Below are 19,268 nucleotides of genomic sequence, written 5' to 3' on the forward strand. Positions count from 1 at the left end.
TGGAGGTCAGGTTTGCTCTCACAGTGTTCATATTAACAATCGCTCATCGGCCTTGTGAAAGAAACCACATGCTTGAAGCTCAAGAAAGCAAAGTGAAGCCAACTGTCCATTGAAGCGGCTATAGGATGGCGTTACCACATGCAATTCTTGCAGATATCCCTGGTGTACCATACACTATGTTTAAAGAAACAACATGAAGGCCTGCACATGAATGTGATTATTCCCATCTTGGAGTTGATTCTTCACTCAGACTGGATGGCCCGTTCCCTAATAAGGGATCATGCACATCGACTACTGGACATTGAATCTACAACTGTCATTAAAAACCTTTAACTTTAGAAAACTTTGACCAGCGCCTCCAATCTCGTCGCACTGATTGGACTCTAGGTTGGCTGACTCCTGACTCCTATTAGCTCTTTGAAAGTCAAAGCCTAGACGTTCACATACTTTGTCCACCCTTCACAGGGTGTGTCCAATAAAAACATATAAAGTCTGTTTGGTGTTAGTTTGGTGCAAACAGCGGTTGCGTCTTGAGTTTTGGATGTAGACAACAACATATTTATGACAATTTATGCAGAAATACAACTAATTTCAAAGCGTTGCCATGCCACTGTCAGTCCTTCCATCCATTTTCTACACCGCGTATCCCTACTAGGGTATTGTAGATCATTTTGTTTCTTCTTATATACATCGTGAGTATTTATATTGTCCTGTAATGTAGTGTTGCATGCTGAAAATTTGATTTTCTCCATTTTCTTATCTTGTTCAGCATTTAAGTTCTGCTCATTTTCTAACCAATTCTGTCGGAAGTAACAGTAGTACTTGTGTGGTAAGTGATGAGGCATGTTGAAATTAAATTTATGGTGAAATGTCAGACAGCCTGCTGTGTTGCACACATTAAATGGGGCCAATGCTTCAAATGATGAGGTAAAAGTTTGCAAAAGTAAGCCCTGTGAGTGAAAAAGAAAAGTTTTCGCACTGTTCTGAAGGAAAGTTTTCCATTCTTTCTTTTTCTCAACTGTCACGGCAATGAGCTCGGATGTCTTTATGCAGGCACAGCATGCAAACTTAGTACACAGATGCCACACCACACTTTTTGACCACTTTGCTCTGTGCTCTTCAAGTTCAGGGAAACTTTTCAGTTGGCGGTGAAATACATTTTTTCTTTGATTGCTGGAAATGTTCACACAAGCTTGAGGTATTATTTTGTTCAAAGGTAACCATTCTGAGTTTCTTACATGAAATATCCTATTAAGAGAACTAGTATACATTCAGAAAGGCCAAAATACATTGAAAGGAAAGGATTTAGGGACTCAAACGCTAGATGATACATCTCAGCATATCACAGCAATCCCCATCTTATGTTGTACAACTGTGTATTAACTATTAAGTCACACATCCTCAACAAGATACACATTTAATAATAGTAATAATGATGATAATATTAAAAACTAAAAACAGAAAATAATAATATCATTGATATTATTATAAAAATCTTAAAAGACAATGTTCTTTACACTTTGGAATAGAAACTTACACAACAAAATACATGACATTTATCTTAAACTGTATTTTAGTTAACAATTATATTAGTACCAGTAAATCTTCGAGCAGCTAATGTAAATCATTACAAAGGAAAAATATGTGGAATATGTATAGTCAAACCGTATTTTCATTTTTAAAAAAATTAATAAAATAATAATAAAAGAAAATAATAAATAAATGTCTTGTAAATTTTGACACATCATGAATGAGTACAAAAATCGGCAAGTATATAAAATGAGTCTTCAAAACCACAGTTACATTTAGTTATTACAAGTTACATTACAACTTTATTGTTGTAATATTTTGCTTATGTTCTTGCAGCTGATATATTTTTTCACTGTGGCCCTAATACTCCTTAGTGGGACAAAAATCTGTATTAGCAAATTGTGACTGGAATAACTGAGAGCTGGTCACAAATAAAATACTTTGACCAAAAAAAATAAATAAATAGTGTCCATGCAAAATGTTTGACGTTTACCATTGATGTCCAACTCTTCCAATATTTTTCCTGCGTGTGATTTTCGAGTAGTTGTAGAAAGACCATAGACGGGAACAAACTGACGATAGAAGGGTGAAATTTGTTGGTTTCAATTCTAGATTTAGAGTCAACATCTCTGCTGCAATCAGCCATCACTGTAGGTCATTTTCAGCACACTGACCCATTGTTGCGTAAACATTTGGTACCACTTATTTCTGAGGGGTCCCATATGCCTCCTCAACTACTTAAGACTACTACTTTTTTTTTCATTTGATCATGTTTATTGGGGACATTTATCTGATTTATGTATCTATAAACAGTAGTTTTTAACAGGCTGGCAGGGACGTAAGAACCAATCTTCTTTTGCTCATCTACAGTGATTTTTCTTGCAGACCAAATCTTACAATCCAATTGCAGCTTCTCCTGGCTCGTTTACTTTCTGCACAATGATTGTGTTTTTTTTTTTTTTTTTTTATGTAACAGCACAATCCCAGTATGAATCACAATGTGATGAAACGCCACAACATCTATACGTGAGGGTTATTCATTAGGTACACCACTATGATTTAACCCTTACATCCTCTTCATTTTCTATGCACACATACTGTAATACGTTCCAGCTCAATTTTGACCCGGGCCAAGAATATGCTCATAATAATTGTCGAAATCAAATTATGAACGACAGATCTTTTCAAATTGTATTAACAGCCTGTTTGACTTTAATAAATTGATGATTAATTCTTAATTAATCTTTCAGAGGAAAGGGAAAGTGTATTTTTGCAGCGACTTATTTTTGCAAGTGCAGATCTCGCGGCAGTTTCAAGGCACCCTCTGACCTCTGTATGACTTCTGTTCCTTACGATTAGTATGCATGAGGTGTGTCAAATATGTTCCCGGAATGGTGTCATTAAAATAGCATTTTAAACCCAAACTACAAACTACAAGTTTTCCCCTTCAATGTACTGTAATTGGCTTGGAGTTTATACTGCAACTGTGACCTCACTCTCTGCAGACACTGAACATTTTCCCACATGCTTTTATATACATCTCCTCTGAGTCAGTCGGTCAAGAAATAAGCAGAGTGAGTGATGATGAGACCAATGAGACCAGTGTTGCTAGGGAAAGTCATCACTTGTGATGAGTCATGGATCTTAGAGTACGACCGGGAGACCAAACGCCAGAGCCTTCAGAGGAAGAGTTCGACATCGCCAAGGCGGAGGAAAACAAGGTCGTGGTAGTTCAAAGTCAAAGTCGTGTTGGTCTCATTCTTGCATGTGAGGGGGATCGTCCACAGCGAGTTCTTGCCACAGGGCCAAACAATCATATCACATATCCACAAAGAGATCTTGTGCCCTTTGCTTCGTTCAGTTTGCATGAAGAAGCGAGAATTGCTTTGTGGTTCCTTCAACATGACATCACACCTGCTCACAGGCTGAGCATCTGACAGTTCCTGGCTGAGAAGAAGATCGCCGTGCCGGATCAACCTCCCTACTCACCCGGCCTGGCTACGTGGGATTTTTTTTTCCTATTTCCCAAGCTTAAGGGAGTCATCAAGGGGACCCATTTTGAAGGTGTGGATGGCATCAAGGTGGCTGTGATGACAGAGATCCGGAAGAATCCTTTCAAGAGTGCATGAAGGTGTGGCAGAAGAAGCTGGGAAAGTGTATTATACTCCAGGAGTATTACTTCCAAGGAGAAAACTTGTAGTTTGGATTTGAAATCTTTTGTGACACCAGTCCTGAAAGGATCATTCTTATGGTATTTTACATTTTCACTGTTTTGAGATTTCCCTCATGACCTGTCAAAGATCAACAGGTGCATGCCTCTGCAGTAACTTGTACAAATGTGGTGGAAGCACAGATAGTTCTTGGGACTGTTTTCAACTTCCCCATGAACATCCTCCCCTTCCATTACTCTTTTACTGTTTGAAGATTCCCACGTGACCCTTAAAAGCTGAAATTTAAAAATATATATTTTCAGTTTTGTGTATTTCGGGTGACTTTAGGAAAAGTCACCAGATTTCAGGATGAAAGAAATAAATTTAGGGTCTTTTTTTTTTGACCGAAGCAAAAATGTAAGGGTTAGTTCGTATCACAGGACCTGCCTTTATAAAGGTTATAATAATCTGACTCTATTCTATATTATTTGAGGTTATTGGCATTGTTCTTATACCCTTTTTTTAACCTTGTGTATCTAGTACTTACTGTACATGATCAAATGCATACAGGAAACTGTAATCAGACTTGCAACTTGGGAGCCAAAACAGTATCCAGTTTATTCGAGGCATCTGATGATCACTTCAGGGTGATGAGTTTGATGAGACTATGTAGAAGTGGCCCATCACAGAAAAGTCAAAACTCCAGCTGTGCAGTGAAACTGAGATGGCAGGGAATCCGCTTGTATTGGCATGCAGAGCACCGCTGTTGAGAGACACCCTGGTAATTTATCTCATGACAGCCTTCAAGTGTCGTGCTGTTGGCTATGGTGAGGCATGCAAAATTACTGTGTCGTTGATGCTAATTTTTAATTCTCAGGTAGCAAAAACCTTTTAATTTTCTGGAGGGGGAGAGAGAAAGTGAGCTACATGATTCAGCAGAAATGACATCTCTAAGCTAATTCCACTGACCATTGGTACAACTAAGGTAAGACTTCGCTCTCCTTTTTTTTTTACATATTTTTCTCAATGTTTTGAGCCATGATGGATTGCGTCACTCAAACCAAAGCAACACTGAGAAAGACATTTTTTATTTTATAGCTAAGTTTGTTCTTGAGCAGTTAGCATAGTAGCTAACATGCTACACTTGATCAAACCCCTACCATTGGCTTTTATTTGCAACCCTGTAACTGTAATTGTTCTTATTTTATCTTATTTTATCTTAAATATTGCTGCCTAAAATGTCCTCCAATTCTGGAATGACCTTATACACCTTATCTGAATTGTCAAGGTTATTAAGTGCATTTACAGTATAGCAGGATCTGCAGAGACCATCATTTCCCACAATATTAACTGGCTTTCAAATCTGTTATGGCTTTGTCACTGAAGGTATAGGTCAGGCCAACACAACGGTCTAGCTGCCCTTTTCATTCTGGGACAATGCCGATGCCAAAAACTCATTTTCCATTTGAGGTGAGCAGCCAGGTAGAGAGGCGCATGGACGCGAGCTCGTCTCACTTAGACACACACACACACACACACACGCACGCACACGCACGTTCACACACAGACAAATCCCAGACACCTCTTTCATATGCTTACATATTTCAAACTAGAACAAAAATGTCTTCGCTTTCAATAGGGACCAAATTACTTCAGGTGGCAGAATACAAGTGACTACCGTTAAACTGAAAGCAACGTCAGAAATGTGTTGTGTTTGGGGTTGTACCATCAGATATACCCCCAAAGGTTTAGGTATTTTATGATTAATGGAAAAAAAATCATTAAGTGGATGCCATTATTAGTTGCACAATAGTTGTCGGTGTGTGCATTTGTCTGTGTGTGTGTGTGTGTGTCTGATATGAATGCATATATCTAGTATAACTACTAAGTACGGATACAGTAAATACAGACTATACTGTATAGATAAATTTATGTGACCAGATGTCCACTGCACCGACAGTAAGGGAATGTTCCAATTCCAATCTTCTGGGAATACTTTTCATTTTCTTTTTGTTTTTTTTTGTTTTTTTTTAACAAAATTAAGGAGATTTTGTGTCTGTGGTGATGTTTGTCCATTCATTATTTGCTCATTCATCATGTGTGAGGTCAACAGTCAGTGACGTTGGACTTTAGGGAATGAGGAGTGGGGATGGAAGCAAAAACTGTGTCTTAATGAAAACTTAAAATTATGGGGGTTCTAATCCAAATCTTGATTGATTAGTTAATTGTTTAAGAATTGTGACTGGATACTGTTGTCTATGTAGTGTACTTTAATAATTGTAGTATTTTATTGGATGATTCACGATAGGCACCACCATTAATATCAGATTTGTTCAACTCTGTGACATTGTCTCATCGAGTTCGAGGGTAGCAAATCCAAATCCAACTTCAAGCGACATTCCTCCTTTCTTAGTTGGAGTCAAAAATGGACAACTTCTGAGCCACAGCGATACTTTCGTATTAGATCATATTTGAACATGAATAGCATAAGAAAAGTGGTTGTCCGATCCAATGCTTTACTAACACAAACCATAATGATGCAGTCATTGCATGTGTCAGAGTTCTTCCCCTAAATGAAGACCAAAACAAAGAACTCAACACCAAGTCAACAAGTGATAGATATCTTAGATAGATTATGCGAAAATTACATAACTGATTCCCGCAAAATTCTAGCACTTTGTAGCCAGCGCCAGAGCACAGACCTCTGCCAAGTTCAACTTCAAACTGTAACAAAAAAACGAAGTGGAACAACATCCAAATTGAATGCACTCTTCCTTGGCACATGCGTCACCCACTCATACAGTTAGCGCATGTGGTTAGCTGAGGTCTGCCACGCAGTCAATAATAATAACTTTGATGTATACAAGCTTATTGGTGGATATTTTTAACCTTGTCAGCCACTTAGAGAAAGGGTTCCCTGAGTAGCAGATGAAATGAAACGGTCAAGGAGATATGTAGAGAAATACCCAATTACAGTGTTCCCTCGTTTTTCGCAGTTAATGAGCACCAGAACCCCCCGCGAAAGGTGAAAAACCGCGAAGTAGGATTTGGTTCACTAGGAAACTCTTTTCTGCTGGAGGTGCTGATGGTGTAGCTGGGGTTTTACCTTGGAGAATAACAAAACACAAATATCAGCTTAGTGCCACTTTAAAGTATAGAGGGACAAATGTATTCCAACTAATTTAATACAGAAACTGTATTTTTTCAAATTTTAAACAAAATGACACTTTTCTGTCTCCCATTGCTTACAATAATCCCAATCTGTCTGACCAGTTCAATTCCAAAATGATTAATAAAGTCTCATACTCAACATTAAAGACATGATGTACAGTATGTCCTCCCAACATGCATCCCTTGGGGTCTTCCCTGTACATTATTCTTTTTTTTTTTTTTTGTATTACTCAATATACAGTATACCGTAGTAGTTTCTTAAATGGCAGAGGTCAATTTTATATTGCTTTTATGATCTAACAGCTTCATATGCTGTGTACTTAGTCATAAACCTTAACACGATACCCTGGGTAATGATCTTTGATGTACTCATTGGGATGTCATTAAACTGACACTGCACAATACAATACAAATAAGTGTTTGTTTTTTTTTTGCATGTTTTTGCTGATGTGTATCAGGCAAGACCTATACAATATTAGATGTTACATAAATTACCACTGGCTGTATGGAGCCTCTTGAGACTTTATCACATATTAAAAATTTGTTTTTGCGACTTTCAGCTTGTCTCATCAGGGTTGATGCAACATAGCCATTTTTGTAATGATTAATTATTAAGACTGATGTATGACCAACCCTTACCTCTTTGTAACTTTGGAAAAAACTGTTTTTTTGTTTTTGTTTTTTTGGGGTTATTTTTTTTTCATGGCAAATATATATATATATATATATATATATATATATATATATATATATTTACATTTTATGGCAAATTCAAGCAAATTGGAGATCGACCAGCATTTCAGGAAGGACGGACATATACTGCAGATGGATGGACAGACAGACAGACAGACAGACAGATAGATAGATAGATAGATAGATAGATAGATAGATAGATAGATAGATAGATAGATAGATAGATAGATAGATAGATAGATAGATAGATAGTTTATGAATTAACCATAAGTGATTCAGTAAATAAAAAAGAGAAAAAGATGAAAAGAGAGGCAGTCAGAGATGTATTAATTGAAAAATGTTTATTACAGTAGTAGTAATAGATCCCAGTGGTGTAGAACTGTATGACATCATACTGAGTCATTTCCAATAATTTGATTTTCTCATGTACATAGCTACCCGAGATAATGAAAACAGGAGACACACTTCTCAATATTATGATGGACAGTGTCACCTAATCTGAGCATTATTATCTTTGTAAAGGCAGAATTGTTGATACAATTCATCAATTAATTTGTCATATGAGTCAGACTCTCTATTGGAATAATACCAAGGCAGAATTATCTCGTATTTTTGTGGAGTAAAGCAGTCAGACATCCTCATTTGTCAATAAATCTGCACTTCAACAGAAAATAAAAAAGGAATGTAAAACAAACTGCATGGCTAAGCATTGACTTCTGACCCTTGATATTTCCTTTGAAAGTGTTGACAAATCAACTGAATAAGGGAGGATGATAAGATGGCAAGAGTGATATAAACCCTCCAAGACCACCAGCAAGGCCCCTGACTGCAGACTTACAGCAGACTGAAATACAATATGTTCACTTTTCGGCACACATTCAGTATCTCACAAAAGTGAGTACACCACTCAAATTTTAAAAAAATGTATTGTTACATTATTTATTTTCATGACTTAAGTCATTTACTGTCCCATCAAAATAACTCAACACATAGCTATTACTGTGTAAACCGCTGGCAACAAAAATAAGTACACCCCTCAGTGAAAATGTCCAAATTGGGCTCAATTAGGCATTTTCCCTTCCTGGTGTTATGTGTGTTACAAGGTCTTGGGAATGAATGGGGACCAGGTAATTTTAAATTTGGTGTTATGCCTAAACTCTTTTACGCATCTGTCGTCATGGAGAACTGGAAGAGGATTCCAGTGGCAACTTATGAAGCTCTGGTGTACTCCATGCCCAAGAGGGTGAAGGCGGCGCTCTAAAATAATGGTATACACTATTGAAACATTTTGGGCCCACTTTGGACATTTTCACTTAGGGCTGTACTTACTTTTGTTGCCAGCAGTTTAGACAGTAATGACTGTGTGATGATGACCATAGTGTGCTGAGTTATTTTGAGGGACAGTAAATTTACTGTTATACAAGCTGTACTCGGACTGCTTTACATTGTAACAAAGTATCATTTCTTCAGTAGTTGTGAAAAGACAAAATGAAAGAAAATTTAATATTTTGTATTATGTTTGTCTGTATGTTGCTTCCATCACTACTTGTCTTGGGCCATGACACTCTTGTAAAGGAGATTTTTAATCTCAGTGAGGCTTTCCTGGTTAAACAATTTCAAATAAAATAAATAAAATGTACAAAAATGTGAGGGGTTGAGAGATACTTTAAATGAAACATATACTGAAGACCCAGCCAACAACATAAACTGTACTTCATCATACTTTCTCTTGCATTCGTGCATACGCTTCCACCCTTATGGTGCCTGTTTGGAAATACACAGTTGAACCTCTACAGTAAAATTCTCCCAAGGTCATGCAATTGTAGTTTGACTGCATATCAAGAAAATATATGCCTCTATGTCATGAGACTTAAGCTCAGTGTGCATCCAAAGAAAGAACTCTTTTTTTGTTGGCTTCCATGTTGGACCATTACCATGGAAGGCTAAGAGGAAACCTGTGATGATGACCATAAAAATGGAAGGTGGTATTCTGGCTGCTTAGGTCAATATATGCCAGTCAACAATTGTAACACAACAAGAAGAATGGAATATATGCCATTAAGTCAGCTGTGTTTAATATTCATGTGATGATACTCACCTCCCAAGCACAAGTAGTTAAGCAGTTAAGCAGTTAAGCACATCTGCCTCACAGTTCTGAGGACCGGGCTTCAGATCCCAGCCCCACCTGTGTGGAGTTTGCATGTTCTCCCCCAGCCTGCGTGAGTTTTCTCCAGGTACTCCGGTTTCCTCCCACATCCCAAAAACATGCGTGGTAGGTTAATTGACAACTCTAAATTGCCCGTAGGTGTGAATGTGAGTGTGAATAGTTGTTTGTTTATATGTCCCCTGTGATTGGCTGGCGACCAGTTCAGGGTGTACCCGACCTCTCGCCCGACGATAGCTGGGATGGGCTCCAGCACGCCCGCGACCTTAGTGAGGAGAAGCGGTACAGAAAATGGATGGATGGATGAAATGTATTAAACATAAAAATGAAATACTGCACTGAAATAAATATCTTAAAACAAACAGTGTTTAGGATTAAATGCAAATATATTATATAAGTTTAAAAGTTAAATATAACTGAACTGTACTTAGGCAGTGATTCTTTTGCTTACCACTCGTAGTATGTGTACCACACATTGAGAATCACTTATCTAAGACATTGCCTGTACTATTAATAAAGGTTTGATTATGTTTGACCCGGGCCGGATTCGTTAATTTCATTTCCGTTATTTCCCATGGGGAAAAAAAGTATTTGAATCCAAACAAATCAGAGGGTCCTTTTCACTTTGCCCTTTTCTCAGTAAATCCTTGACCTTCCATGAACCCCTCAAGTCATGTCATTTTCAGTGCACATATCACAGCTCCAAAAAGAAATAACAAACATAAAGCCAGAACAAATGAGAAACAGCTTCCAAAGTGTGTGTTCGACGTGTTCAAATTACCTACCAAATGTTAGCCTGAGGAAGTGACTTAGTCACGATAATTGGAAGCAAACTTCAAAACAAATGCAAAGTTCAAAAAGAGACCCTTCACTGCTTCCCCTGGGCATATAATGACAGACTGATTCTACTCCCACAGAAGCTTTCTTCCCTCATTCATTTCTGTGCCTGTTTTCTCAGTTATTACAATGCTGGATTAATGTAATGAAATATGTCCTCTTAAAGACAAAAGAACATCAATATTTCTTTCTTCCCTTAAATCATGCATTGTCACATATAAAGTAACAAAGTCAAACTGAGTGCTTTGTAAAACGCTCCAAAAGGTTACAAGGTTGTTTCTCAACATGACAATGAAAAATAGCTTGAATAGGAACATTTCATAGTGCACCATAGAAGACTTAAAAAAAAAAAAGAAATGCATGTGCAGTAGACCTCTGACAAATGAGGGACGTCGAGTGGAATCCAGGTGACATTCTGTGGCTTGCTGCCTGTTCTCGACACACTCTGGGGAGTAATTTCACACTCTTGAGAGGCTCCTGCACACATTTTTCAAAAGGGAAGGTGAAAAGATGGGAGCCAGAAAAGATGGGAGCATTTGATTTCCCATGTGTGTGCCTGGTGATAGGTCCGCTTTTGTAGAGGTTTTGCACACTGTAGAACTCTAGGGGTTTTGTGAAAACGTCTTTCATAAAGGTGACAGGGAGAACATCTGGTGTCTTCGGTGAAAAACATCACCTACAACAACACCATTTGTGTTTCTTGCATGTCTCCCTCCAGAAGGGACGAGGACGGAATACACAACCGGAGACTCTGATATTAGGACAACTATCTACTGTAATGAGTTCTTAGGCCAGCGGTTCTCAAACTTTTAACACCAAGCACTACCTAAAAAATACTTAGCTGTACCACCATCATTTAAATACAGTAGCGAAGTAGGCCCATGTGTTACTCAAAAATGAAACACAGGTTTTCAAGATACGACCTGTCGTTCGGGCAATTTTTTGCTTTGACTTGCAAGCAAAAATTTAAGACGAGCTGAGGCGTATGGTCGCAACTTCCCTTCACAATTTCACTTCAGCAGTTTTGGAGATCGTGAACAATTCTTGAAAAATCAGACTTCAAACTTATTGCCACTCCCGGTTGAAGTTTACTGTCAAACTAAATATAAAACAAAAGAGAATTACATGTGTATTTAAAACAACCACACAAATTTGCTTTAAAGTCTAACGAATTATAGGAAATGCTAGTGACAGGCTAATGAATAGCATTGGTGTGGCGGTGGTATACTCCTTTCAGCAACGGACACAAACACTGGAGCAACATGTAGACATAATATGACAATACTCGCAGGTCTATATTCTTTATCATCTGAGAAGAACAACTACTATTAACATGGTTTACCAAGGAGCTGGGATTGTGTCAATGTACAGTATAGCTATATGTCTGTATTATATTGCCCCCAGGTGGCCAAGGTGCCCTCACCAGAAGCAGCAGCACATTGTTCATAGGATTGAAGCAAACAATGCAACAAAAACTGCTTAATTTCTTTGCATTCTATTTATTTTATTGTATGTTATTTTAAAGTGCAATATTATCGAGTTCTATTTTTGTTATTAAAAACACATAGACATTTTTGTTGTTTTTTGGGGGGAGGCTTGAACAACCTGTATCTCAAGGCACCGCTGAATAGGAAAGTAAAAAAAATAAAAAATAAACATTATACTTAAATAATGATTCCAATTTATTGCTCATAAATGTTTAATAAAATTAAATAAATGATTGAAATTGTAACTAAATGTTTAAAAAACAAACACTTCCTAAATATTAAATGCAAATGTATTTGAAGTTAAATACAACTGAACTGTACTGAGGCAGTGAATCTTTCACGTACCAATGGAGGGAGCTCTCAAACTTGGAGAATCACTGTTATTGGGCTTATCTATTCTATGCTTTTGTTTCTCTTTTTTGACAGGTTGAAAGCATACTACTTCTTTTTACTCTCCTCATGCAGGACTCAGAGCAATAACAATATCTGTTTCTTTCATCGGGGGCTACAATAGTCCCTGCTGCGGAAATCTATAGAAGTATTGTTAAAGAAAACCATGTCTACGTGAGATGAATGTAAAAAGGAACGGAAAACACATTTTATGTGCTTACTCTTCTTTGTGGTTGTCAAATATACATACAATACCACAGGGCCTCTATCTTCAAAGCTATAATATAATCCAAGAAAACTATTTCTTCTGACCAAAGCAGAACGACATTGTAAAACACTCCCTCAAAGCCTCAGTGATTCTATAAGGTCGAGTGGAGACGCTATAGCTGCACTTGGAATATTTTTTATTATTTTTTTTAAAGCTCTGCTCCACCGCCACTAAAGTTTTAACTCTAACACCCACGATCATTTACCTCTGTCAGTGAGAGAGAGGACAAACGCCAGCTGTACAACCTGAGAAGACCAGTGAATGAGCCCATTATATGTTCACTCGGGGTCAAAAGTCAAGCACAAATATTTTTGATTTGCATCCCGAATGAAAGCAAAGTGGGGTGCCCGTGACAAGGGATAATACTAACAACTCAATATTCCACTACCAATCGGTTATTGATTAATAAATATCTACTGCCAACCTGCACAAAAAAAAAAAAAAAAAAAAAAAAAACAGTGCCAGACGTAACACCCGGGACGGGAATGATAGCATTACCCAGATATGGCTATTTGTGAAAGGGCAAAGGTCCTTGGTATCATTCTGTGAAGTCGACAAAGCAGGAGACTTGGTTCAATATTGACTGTCTCTGTGTACCTATGTACATTCTTCCTGCTGGGAGACCTGACAATGCAAAGGAAACACAAAGAACCTTAATCTCCCTGCTCAACACAACCGTGATAAAAGGCATACTAGGATACTTTTCCACTCTGTCTATCATTGCTGTTTTAATTCCAAATATTGTAACAAAGTACGAAAACCATGTTTATGGAGCACATCTGTTGAAACAAGACAAACAACAACAATGGAGTAAAATGAGGGTATCTGGTACTTGTGTCTTGGCATCTGCTTGTTGATCAAGGTACACGCAGAGAAAAAAAAACATACGTTGGAATAGGTAAAAAAATGTCATAATAAAATACAATTTTTTATGACTAACTGTATTAGTTTGTCTTAGATTATATTGATGATGATTTAGTTCAAACCCTAAATTTGTATTGGATCCCAACCAAAAATATTAATCAAAAATCTACACTAACACAAGGTATTTATTTTTTTCATAAAACCATACACTATTTTGACTACTGTATTGTTTCTTCTATTTGTTCTCTTTCAATTCTCATTTCCTTCTTCCTTTGTCCTTTCCTTGATTCCTTTCTTCCCTTCAGACCTACCTTCTTGCCCTTCATTTTCCTTAGGGGCATCATGGTGCAGTCGGGGTTAGCTCACGTGACCTACAGTTGAGAGGTCCTCGGTTTGAATCTCGGCTCAGGCCCCTCTACAGTATGTGAAGTTTTCATGTTCTCACTGTGTTTGTATGACAGTGTTTTTTAAACTTTTTACACCAAGTACCACTTCAAAAAATACGTACCACAATAATGACCAACATTAATAACACACTATGTATGTATGTATTGTATGGGTTTTCCCTGTGTTGGGTAGAAAGACTCCGAATCGAATCACAGTTTGTCTGTACAGTATGCGCCCTTCATTTGACGGGCTACCTGCCCGAGGTGTATCTCACCCCTCGTTCAAAGTCAGCTCCAGCTAACCTGCGACCTTAATGAGGGCGAGAATTTCAGAAAATGGGTGGATAGATAGTGCCAGTTTGTACCTGCTTTTTCTATACACACTTAAAGAAAAGTCAGTGGTTTTCCTATAGAATTTACAGAATCTTTACTGATGCTGGTGCTAATTCACTTTGTGCATCTCAAAATAACAAGGCCATTCGAGAAGTGAACGACAATTTCTGCACCAACATTAAAAAAATAAATAAATAAATAAAACAAAAGGAACCATACAGCCATCCCTCCCTTCTCTGTGCCTCACAATCGCTTGCAGGTGTGCTGGAGCCTATGCCATCTTTTGGGCAAGAGGCAAAACAATTTGTTGATAGCCAATCGCAGGGCACGTATAGACAGACAACCATTCATACTGACATTCACACCTACGGACAATTTAGCGTCTTCAATGAACAAGGACAACAATGTCTAAACTCTGGATAGGGATGACCCCTGGTTTGAAAGAGCTAAAAGGTGATATTAGGAACTTATATCTACCGTACAACATTTTCACCGTGAGCAAATATATATTTTGTTTTCATTTTGTGTCACGTTGTTTGCTGCTGTGTACTGTCCCTACCCCTATATTGAAGCAAATCCTAAGGCATGGAATTGGGGGAAACAAAGGAGGAAACGAAAGCGTTCAAGATTGTGATATGGTTGTCACGAACGGATGGCTGAGAGGTTGTGATGAACAGTTTATTGAAAAGGCAAATCTAGGTGGTCCTTGAGATGCGTTGGCGGGTTGTTGAGGCAGAGAATGCGCGGCAATGTGCGGCCGAGGAAGGTGCTGGAAAGAGAGAGAGGGGAGGGGAGAGAGAGATGGCGAGATGGCGCCACCCAGGCTCCAACCGTAGTACTGCAGGATGGCTCATGACAATGGTATTATATATATATATATAGAGAGAGAGAGAGATGGAGCTTATCCCAGCTATCTTCGGGCGAGAGGCGGGGCACACCATGAACTGGTCGCCAGCCAATCGCAGGGAAGGTATAACCAAACAACCATTCGCACTGACATTCACACCTACGGGCAATTTAGAGTCTTCAACGAACCTACCATGCATGTTTTTGGGATGAGGGAGGAAACCGGAGTACCCGGGGAAAACCAACGCAGACACGGGGAGAACATGCAAACTCCACACAGGCGAGGCTGTGACCCATTGTCAGAGAAAATTGCTTGATGATGTGTTGTCTGCTGAGTCATTGAGCTCACTTTTTTTTTGTTTTCTTTGAGATGATTAAAAACGTTTTAGTAATGTATGTATGTATTTATGTATGTATGTTGAGAGACATAACTACAGAGATTAATTAGTACAATATTAAAACATGCCTTTGATGAACTGTAACGTTTTAACAATTACAAAGAAGACATCAACAAAATCATACCAAAAAAAACTGATTTAAAACTTATTTTATCTGTTATATATGATAGTTAGTTTTCTCCGGGCACTCCGGTTTCCTCCCACATCCCAAAAACATGCATTAATTGGAGACTCTAAATTGCCCGTAGGTGTGAATGTGAGTGCGAATGGTTGTTTCTTTGTATGTGCCCTGTGATTGGCTGGCAACCAGTTCAGGGTGTACCCTGCCTCCTGCCCGATGACAGCTGGGATAGGCTCCAGCACGCCCACGACGCTAGTGAGGAGAAGCGGCTCAGAAAATGGATGGATGGATGGATATGATAGTTGGTCATCAAGAGGGAGGGACAAGATCAAAAAAATATATATAGTTAGGAGTCTCCTTTACTCCAGTTAAAGTTACATGTTGTTTCAGGACAACTATACTTTACAGAACACGTGTATGTTCATGTATTTTGTACATGCTTTCAATTCTGGAATGACCCAATTACCAAATGAAACTGTTGCACACCACCAACAAGCTCTCGTTTCTATGCGGCAGCTTGAGACTTCACTGCTCACTATCAGCTTTATTGAGTTGTGATCGGCTGCTCACATTGACCCGAACACATCGTCAATCACTGCCACCTCCAGGTGCCCCACTTTTTGCCCTCCCCTCCCTCTGTATTAGTCACTGAAGGGCCGATACCATGATGGATATGGCCCAAGGGATATTGTTCATCCCTGGAGAGGCTGGTAACTGGAAGGTGTGTGGAAAGGGCAGGGCACCACCCCCACATTTTGGCACAGAGATGACGGGAACATGGAGGTTAAACAACACACCAGTAGGCGTCTATGTGCTATGATACAGCAAAGCGACGGATTCTATTTACTAAGATCTTTCTCGATTAGTGCACCTAGCATTGTTATCCATCCATGGATTGATGCATTTAAAGGGACTGGGAAAATAGGTAGGCAATGATGGATTTATCCAGGAAAACATATACATTCAGCCCTATTAGCCATTTGACATGCAACCAACAGAGTTGCTGATAAATAAAAACTAAAGAGGAGGCGCATGTGCTTGTTTGGTTAATGGAGCCACAATGCGGCCTTTTGTCTATGAAGTAGATAAGAGCAAGCTTCAATAAATTGCCCCTGTCTGAGCTCAGCTGTATCTATTTTGGGCACCAAAACACACACACACACGCACACACTTTCAGCTGATGTTGTCACTGGTGGAAAGTAACTTTGTGACTGTACTGTACTAGATGTTTCAGGTGTCTGTACTTGAATTTTTTTTTTTTCAGATTTTTTAAAAGTATTATTCTACTCCAAACATTTAAAAACAGGTACTGTATATGTACTTTCTTCACCTTATTTTGACAAAAGATGTTTGTTACATTTTTCAACCATCTTACAGATGATGACATTTCAGACTAAAGTTTTTTTTTTTTTCAACTTTTTCTTAAGTACAGGAATACTGAATCAGTAGCTACCTCTACTTTTACCTTTTTTTAACCGTCATTTCCCACCCCACACACACGTATCTGCACTTGTATTTAAGTACAGAGTGTGAGTACTTCTTCCACTTCAGGATAACAACAATATGTATTGTAGTGTGCAGTTGTTAAATCAAATAGAGGCACGACACTAAGAGCCTTAAATAAAGCAAACGACCAATATTAATATGTGAGCTATCAGATTAAATAACACGGTTGTGATGTCTTGCAGTACTGTGTTTTAACACGTGATCAACATTTGCACGTTCTGCTGGCATCCGAAACATTCGGTAAATTAAAATTAAGTGTAATATGAGGTGGTTACCACTAGATGGCACCCTTGGACATACTTTCCTCCCCATTTAAATGTGTTTCGGTTAGGGTGGTGTCGAGACAGGTCGGATGCTGCCACTGCGCGCTGTTTGTTGAAAATGAACGTATTTCTCTCATGAACCAATACACACAAACGTCTCATTGACTGTATAAGGGTCATTCCAAATAACCAATCCACAAAATACAAAAACATGTACTTGTTCTGTAAATTATTGTTGTTCCAGGAGAAAATGTAACTGCAGTTAAAATGGATTCCTATATATAATTTCAATTACCAAACAACTCTTAAGTACCCCCTAAAATGTCTTTTTTTTTGCTTTCCCCTCCCTCTTGATGACAAAAATTACACATCAAATATAACAGATAAAATAAGTTTTAAGTCAGAATAATTTTCCCTGTAATTGTTGAAACATTTTGTTTGAACACAGACATTTTAAAGAGCCGTAATTATCCTCTCTCGACATACACGCAACCCTTTTTCGTATTTGTTCATGTTTTCAGCCTCAATGGAGTGTGTACTCAAAAGAAAGTTTTTCTTTTTTATTATATACAGTGGCTAAGTTTGTTCTTGACCAGTTGCATAGCAGCTAGCACATCCATCCATCCATCCATTTTATGTACCGCTTATCCTCACTAGGGTCGCGGGCGTGCTGGAGCCTATCCCAGCTATCATCGGGCAGGAGGCGGGGTACACCCTGAACTGGTTGCCAGCCAATCGCAGGGCACAAACAAAAAAACAGCCATTCGCACTCACAGTCATGCCTACGGGCAATTTAGAGTCTCCAATTAATGCATGTTTTTGGGATGTGGGAGGAAACCGGAGTGCCCGGAGAAAACCCACACAGGTACGGGGAGAACATACAAACTCCACACAGGCGGGGTCGGGGATTGAACCCCACTTCTCAGAACTGTGAGACTGACACTCTAACCAGTCGGCCACCGTGCCGCCCAGCTAACACATATAATCATTAAATTGCAACCCTTTTACTAAAATGCAATCCGATATATGCGGAACGTCACGTGACCAAACCCGGAAGACAGATTAGCTGACTTGCTATGTATGCTAAACTAACGAGCATGACTAGTTTTGATTCGATAATTGTTTATTGGTGAACTTGCTAAAGGCTTTGTTTTCTTAATGGCAGGTGTATTGAGACAAAGGTTAAAGGGGAACTAAACCCTGAATTTTCTTTTCATTAATCTATTCTATGTGCCTCCACTAGTCTTAACATGGTATTCTGATTGATATTGTGTTTGTGGAATAAGAATTATTTTCTAATTTTCAACTTGGTTTCAACCATCTCAGTGGGCAGCCATTTTGTGTTTATATTGATGATACCTGATGTCAATGGTGCCTCGTTAGCTGTTCTGGCCAATGCAACGTTCACAATGCAAGCCACGTGACCACGTGGGCAACATTGACATCATTTGCAGTGCACAGCAGAGGGCAACATTAACCCAAAATGGCTGGCCCCTGAGATGGTTGCAAATTGTCAACAATTCTTATTCCATCCATCCATTTTTTGTACCGCTTATCCTCACTAGGGTCGCGGGCGTGCTGGAGCCTATCCCAGCTGACTCTGGGCGAGAGGCGGGGTACACCCTGATCTGGTCGCCAGCCATTCGCGGGACACATAATGACAAACAACCATTCGCACTCACACTCACGCCTACGGGCAATTTAGAGTCTTCAATTAACCTACCATGCATGTTTTTGGGATGTGGGAGGAAACCGGTGTTCCTGGAGAAAATCCACGCTGGCACGGGGAGAAGACGCAAACTCCACACAGGCGAGGCCGGATTTGAACCCGGGTCCTCAAAACTGTGAGGTAGATGTGCTA

The sequence above is a fragment of the Phyllopteryx taeniolatus genome, chromosome 3, assembly GCF_024500385.1.
Source record: "Phyllopteryx taeniolatus isolate TA_2022b chromosome 3, UOR_Ptae_1.2, whole genome shotgun sequence".
NCBI classification, from domain to species: Eukaryota; Metazoa; Chordata; class Actinopteri; order Syngnathiformes; family Syngnathidae; genus Phyllopteryx; species Phyllopteryx taeniolatus.